General features: G+C 39.5%; 1 long non-coding RNA gene across 2 annotated transcripts in view; it reads left to right on the forward strand.

The window, feature by feature from the left end:
- Positions 1 to 1979: 1979 nt before the first annotated feature.
- Positions 1980 to 6494, forward strand: part of LOC103461883 (uncharacterized) — a 41025-nt gene continuing 36510 nt past the window's right edge. For both annotated transcript variants that reach the window (XR_533232.2, XR_001776097.1), the window contains exon 1: positions 1980 to 2973. This is a non-coding gene — a long non-coding RNA (uncharacterized LOC103461883). The remainder of the gene's footprint in view (positions 2974 to 6494) is intronic.

The raw sequence follows: 6494 nt of genomic DNA on the forward strand, positions 1-6494 counted from the left end.
ATAAATAAAGTTAAGAGATAATAGAAACATGTTATTTTATTTAAAATAACATTCAGATCAAAAGGAATATGCAACTCAGCAACAAATTTAAAAACATGTTCAAGATGTTTATATTTGTGCATAGAAAACAAACTCAGACTAAAAGAAATAGAAAAACTGTAAACAGAAAAGATGCAAACAGTTGCCGAGTTTGCTAGAAGCAAACTCCTGGGGGGAAGGATATGCAATTACGTTACTTTGTGCACTTCGGATGCAGCAGTAATGCTGAAGGAAATGGATAACCTGAGATATCAGGATACTGTAATACTTGTGCTTACAGTATTTTTGTGCTTGCAAAAGGACCAAGAGTTGATCACCAAAACTTCAACACAGATGTCGAACTTTCTTCAACTGAAAGTTTACGAAACAGTCAAGTAAGTTAGCACCTAGAATTTATCTGGAACAAATTAATAAAGAGTTATAAAAAGAATTATCTCCACTACTGGTGCATCAGCAGACTAGTAGAAGTGTTCACTGATGTCAACAACTTAACCTGACAACAGGGTAAAAATCTGATAGTTTGTGAGTTTTCTATCCTTAGTTTACGAAAGAACACGAGGTCATTCTAACGATAAGAAAATAAGAAAGCAAACATAAAAGAAAACTCAAACACKGAAGCGTTTTTGATTCCAGATTATTGCAGGTTTTTAATTTCATTTAAACTTTTTGTTTGATCTGAATTTAACCAATGCCCGTATTCCTCCAACTACCATTTCCGTCCTGTCTGAAGGTTCAGGTGAAATTTATCATACAATATCACTAACTGTTACATTTTTGCTTTAAATAAGCTGCTGTATCAATAAGTGTCTCATCTTTACTGAATTTTAAAGTGTGCTACTTCTGATTACATCCCAACATTCCCAGTTGGAGATGTTTAAGACCACAGCTAACTGACATTTAATCACATATGTAACACGGCTCATTGTCTTTAACCCTCTGTGTGAATCTTCTGCCATTTAAGTGTTTTTATCTAATAAAAGAAATGCTAAAGCCACTTTATCACCACCTCTAAATCAGATGTGTATTTCCAGCATCTTCCTCTCTCTCCTGGCTGGTGACGATGCTCAGGTCTGCAGGATGGCGTTTAAAGCTGCTCCATCGTCCTCACACAGCTGACTGCTCCCGGTCATCAGTGCAGTCGGCTACATATTCGATGTGACATCTCCTTCCATCCTCTAATGAATTTTTTATGTCTGTTCCTCTCCCGCTGACACACAGACGGGCCTCGTATCGGTTCTGTTCGGTAAACTGTGCCGTTCTAAATGGCAGCGCTGCTTTGGAGTCTGGGCCTCCTCCTACTCTCTGCTGCTGCGCTATGGATGCTACCGTCCACAGCTATTGGGAAATTAATTTTCTTTCCAAATTATCAATCCAGAAATTTAGAAAGAAAAACAAACAGACCTGCAACCACATAAGAACAATATTACTTTGACTTTTCCATAGTGGAGTCTAGTCGGCACCTTTAAAATATTAATAGGCCCTGAATCGAGACATGGCTAGAGAGATTGATGTATTTTCATGATCAGTTTGTGATCATGAGAAATTGATGGTTCTCTATGGTAAAGCAACTTTAAAGGAAACTGATTCTGTTTGTTAAAGAAATCAGTCCAATCCAACATTTTCCTTCCACTGGAGATCTGGTTCCATGTTGGAGCTTTCTGACCTCAACTGCACTTTGATTGGCCAGTCCAACACCCAGTCCCTGCATCCGTCCTTCCTTCCTGTTGTAGTTACTTCCTTCTTCCTTTTYTTCTTATCCTCGCCTCATCCTTCACATTTTCCTTACTTTAGTCCCTTCCATCTGTCCTTCCCATCATTGCCTCTTCCTTCCTTCTTACCTTGCTTATCTTTTCTTTTTGTAGTTGTGCCTTTTTACTTCCTTCCTATCTTGAACCTTTTCTTTCTTCCTATTTTAGTCACTTCCTTCTTTCTTTCTTTCCTTCCAATCTTAGTCTCTTCCTTCTTTTATATCTTAGCCCCTTCCATCTGCATCTTTCCTTCCTTCCTGTTAATCCTTCTGTTCGTCCTTCTTTCTTATCGTCTTTCCTTCCGATCATCATGTCTTCCTTCCTTCCATCTTATCTTAGTCCCATCCATCTTCCTTCCTGTCATCACCCCTTCCTTATACTTTCCTTCCTACGTCCCTCCTTTCAGTTTCACTCTTTCCTTTCTTCCTGCCTTTGTCCATTTCTTCCTTCCTTGCCATCTTTGTCCCTCCCTTCCTTCTCATCTGCCACTACCGACTGGGAGAAAACAGAGACCAGACACAAAGAGAAACAGAGGAGCTGATCTAGGAGTACTTTCTATGTTAAGGGAAAGTAGAAGCATTCATGGTATAGTGGCTCCTCTAGTTGCTTCATCTTGGAGAGAAACCGGTGATCTCTCAGTTACAGGCCGTAAWTAAAGAACTAAACCATCCAGCGTTCACCATCCTTCAGACCAGCAGCTTTCCAWGTTTCTGTTTACTTTCTAATTGTTCCAGCTGGATATGAGCGACTGCGCTGAGGCTGGCTGTCCCTGCTGTGATTGGCTGATTCGTCTCCCGTCTGCCTCCACCCATTGGCCGGCTGCAGCAGGTTGGGAGGGGCAGCTCTGTGCACCCTCCCCCTGCTCCTGTAGCTGAGCTTGTAGATGTAAAGAGTCTTTCTCTGGCTTTTATCTGAGTGACTTCAGCGTTCTGCCTCTGAGCGAGTGTGTGTGAGTGTGTGTGTCGGAAGGAGAGTTAAAGAGAGGAAGGAACGGAGAGAGGGAGGGAGAGCCAAGCGGCGTTTATTTTTCTCCCCCCTGCTCCCTGTCACTCCATCCTTCCTCCCCTGACCTGGACCACCCTCCAGTCCTGCTTCCAGCCCGMACCGGGACCCCCATCCACCCGAACCGCCCCGGGACCCTTTGACTCTCCTCACTTCTCCGTCCCACCAACCACCACCCTGACAGGTAAGTCTCTGCTTCTCCAACCTTCAGTGCTTGATTGCTTTTCTTCTTTGGGAGTTCTTACACCATTTGTCCAAAAATAKTCCATGTCATCTTTGCCTTTTCCGGATGCACAGTCCAAGTTTTCCCTTCAGTAAAGTGACAGTTCCAGGAGATGCCGTCAGCGAGGTCACGGTGCTTTCCCTCCTCCCTTTGATATTCCGATATAAACTTCCTCACATGCACATTCCCAGAGACTTTCCAACTCTCAGCCAGGAGCAGCGACTGAGTAGGAAAAGGTTCTGTTTCTCCTGGTTATTTACCGTTCCTGGAAAAGCTGCGGCCASTTCCAAACGGCGGGATAAAACACAGGGCTGTTGGTCGGCTCCAGAACGCATGACGTTGCACAAAGCGTAATGACTTTACAAGGCAGTGAGACGCTTGATTGAATCAGGCAATCCTTCTGGCAGCGGATCGCCGATATTAACGCGGCTCATAAAGCATTCCTGGCAGCAGCAGGGAGGAGAAAAACTGCTTAGTTCTTCAGCAGCACATCCTGCACTCCACCAGGAAGGGGAAGTGCTCGCTGTGTGTGTGTGTGTGCGTGTGTGTGTGTGTGAGAAAGAGAGAGACAGTGTGTGTGATTATACCGAAGTGCTTTAGACATCAATACTGCCAGCCAAGAGATTTTAAAGCCACTTTATCAAATCTGAAAATTGGACCTTACAGCAAAGACTAAAAAAAAGCTGCTTCAAATTCCTGCAAAGACAAATTAATGAACGAAAAAGATTTTTGCCATTTTGAATTTTGTTTCACTTGTTCCATTCACTCACCCACCTTTAATTTTATGCTTATTATTATTACATTGTAAYAATTTCAGAACATTAAAAATCACCTTTTCATATTTTTGCCAATTTATTTAAATACATTTACATATATATTTATTTAAATTTTACTTGTAATTACATGAAAATATATCATTAAGAATATTTATATTTAAATAAAGTTAAGACTATTCATTTTTCATAAATGATTAAAATATGAAATAAATGAAAACTATGATTACAGTGTAATAAACTGTAATGCAACATTAGATTTTAGGTATTTAATTTAAAATGCAAATCGAGTAAATCTAAATAAATGCAAAAATATATTTTTTAATTCATTAATATAAATGTTATAAAGTTATTTTAACTGTATACGAGGTTTTCCTCTCAGACTGAGGTTCAGCCGATAAGCTGGAAAACTGACCACTTGTCACTGTAAATGAGCCAAACATGAGATGCTCAAAGTGAGTCAACGTAAATTTGAAAACATGTTAGAGTAATATATTCTTGGAAATTTTAGATTAAACCAATACTTTATTATCCGTATACCATTCTTTGGCTGAAATTCCTTTTATTTTTGACATTTTATGATGTAATCTGAGCCTCATGAAGCTCCAGTTGAATCTCCATCTTGTGTATTTAATTCACAGCGAGCAGGTTTACCTTAGTAACACYGAGGGAAGCTGGATTAAGTCAAAGRCGCGTCTTCAGAGCTCTGCCCTATTTATGTGACGTAGCTGGACTATTAGCAAACGCCCACAGCGAACCGTGAGCCCCGTTTCCTGCAGAGCMSSKGCTYTGCAGGAAGGCAGCTGGCTCTTTGTGTCCTGGCCTTTTCGAACCGTTCCGGTTTTCCCGCTGGCCCGGCTCAGCGCTCCGAATGTGGCGGGAGTTTCCTGAGAAGGATCTGGCTCAGAGTTTGATGGTAGCTGTTGCAAAGTGATATAGCGTTACGTTTTAATCAGCGGTTAGCTTGATAAAGACAGACTCATGCTGAGATGCTTAATTTATAAGATCCAAATCAACTTTTAAGGGTTTCCTCAAAACTTCAGAGTCCAGTGAGGAACAAAATTAAAAATTTGGTTAACGAGGTTAACGGTTTGCTTTAATTGATTTGCATTAATTAATGTCCGAGTTTTAGCTGTTGTGTTGAGCTTTGTTTACTAGGAAGACCAAAGGCGGCAGATCCAAACTGCAAAACAGAAGTAAGCAAAACCCTTAAATATTTTTAAGGCAGAAAACCAATAAATACTGAAAGTATAGAACCAAAAAAAAAAAAAAACATCCGCTTCCAAATGTTTGTTCAGAGTGGATAAATAATTTTAAAACACTTTTTGGCATAAAAAGGCAGTATATTGTATTCTGTGTTATTCTATATTGCATCTGCTCTGATTTTCAAGTCGACCAGGAATCCTAAACCTCTTCGTTAATCAGTTCTTTTCTCTGTAAGCTTTTATTTTGAAAGGCCCATATAATCCCCGTTTCATCACTGGTTAGACCCCATAAGGACATTCGTACCCGTTCTTTAAATCCAGACTAAATAATAACCCCCCTGAGGCTTTTATATTGAAGGGTGTATTTGGGCTTTAACTTGAAAGGCCAACATAATCCAGTTTTAGGGCTTGTTTTGTTGCTTTAGTGATGTTAAATCTGCTTTAATCCAACTGAAACAGTCATTGTTATGTCAGGCAGCAGTAGGATCAACAGGAGACAGACTGACAAACGGTATCTGTCCCCTAAATTTGTGATAATCCATTTTTCTGCTGTGGAAGGGAGGTGAAGCCTGTTTTTGTTTCCAGTGTTTTATTTTGAAGGATGAATTTGTCCAGGTTGACTGGGGTCCAACAGGGATCCATTTCCTGTTCTGAAACAGATCGTTTCCTGTTGGCAAACTGATGTGTTTCACTTTAAAATAACGTTTTGTGTGGGGGCAAAGATGCTGTTTGGTTTTATTTAAATTCAAAATAATAGGAATACCTAACTATATTATTAAATAAAGTGCAAGTTTTATCCATTTATCCACACAGATTTATACTGACACCATCTGAATCAATGTGTTTTTGGGCTTTTCAGTTAATTTAATAAAGCCTGTTTTTTTATTATGAACTGGAAACCTTTATCAATAATCAACAGGGAAATATTTGTTAGCATTGCAGTAAATGTCCCTTACTTGTGAGCAGCTTTTTGCACGTTTCCTTTGGTGCCTTGATTGTTTGACTTCAGTAATCACCCTAATCTTCACTTTCTATAAGATCTAAGCGGGGACTTTGACTGGGCTGCTCCAAGTCCAAAAAATTAACCCTGTAAATGGAATTAGCCTGCCTGGTGCTAGAACGGACTGCAGGTCAATGACTAATATACCTTTAAGATACATTGGTAAAATGTAGGTTTTTTTGGACATATTTCTTAAAAAGAATTTAGAAAATGACATTCATTGTGAATTTGTCTGACAGACAGACCTGCACTGTCTGTCCAGTGTTTACTTGTAAACACTTTTCTGACCTTAACAGACTAAAAAGTTGCCATTTTTAGTGGAAATTAATTATACGGAGTTGACCTATTTAATTTTAGAGATGCAAATCTTCAGTGTCTACTGATACTAGAACAGTTTTTAGGGTCACAATTTAATTCAGAAACCAATTTTTCTATTCAAACTGTCTATAGAGATTCTGCTTAAATTATGTGACAAGTGTAAGCAAATATGACGTTTTTATATAT

This window comes from Poecilia reticulata, linkage group LG2, assembly GCF_000633615.1.
Source record: "Poecilia reticulata strain Guanapo linkage group LG2, Guppy_female_1.0+MT, whole genome shotgun sequence".
NCBI lineage: Eukaryota > Metazoa > Chordata > Actinopteri > Cyprinodontiformes > Poeciliidae > Poecilia > Poecilia reticulata.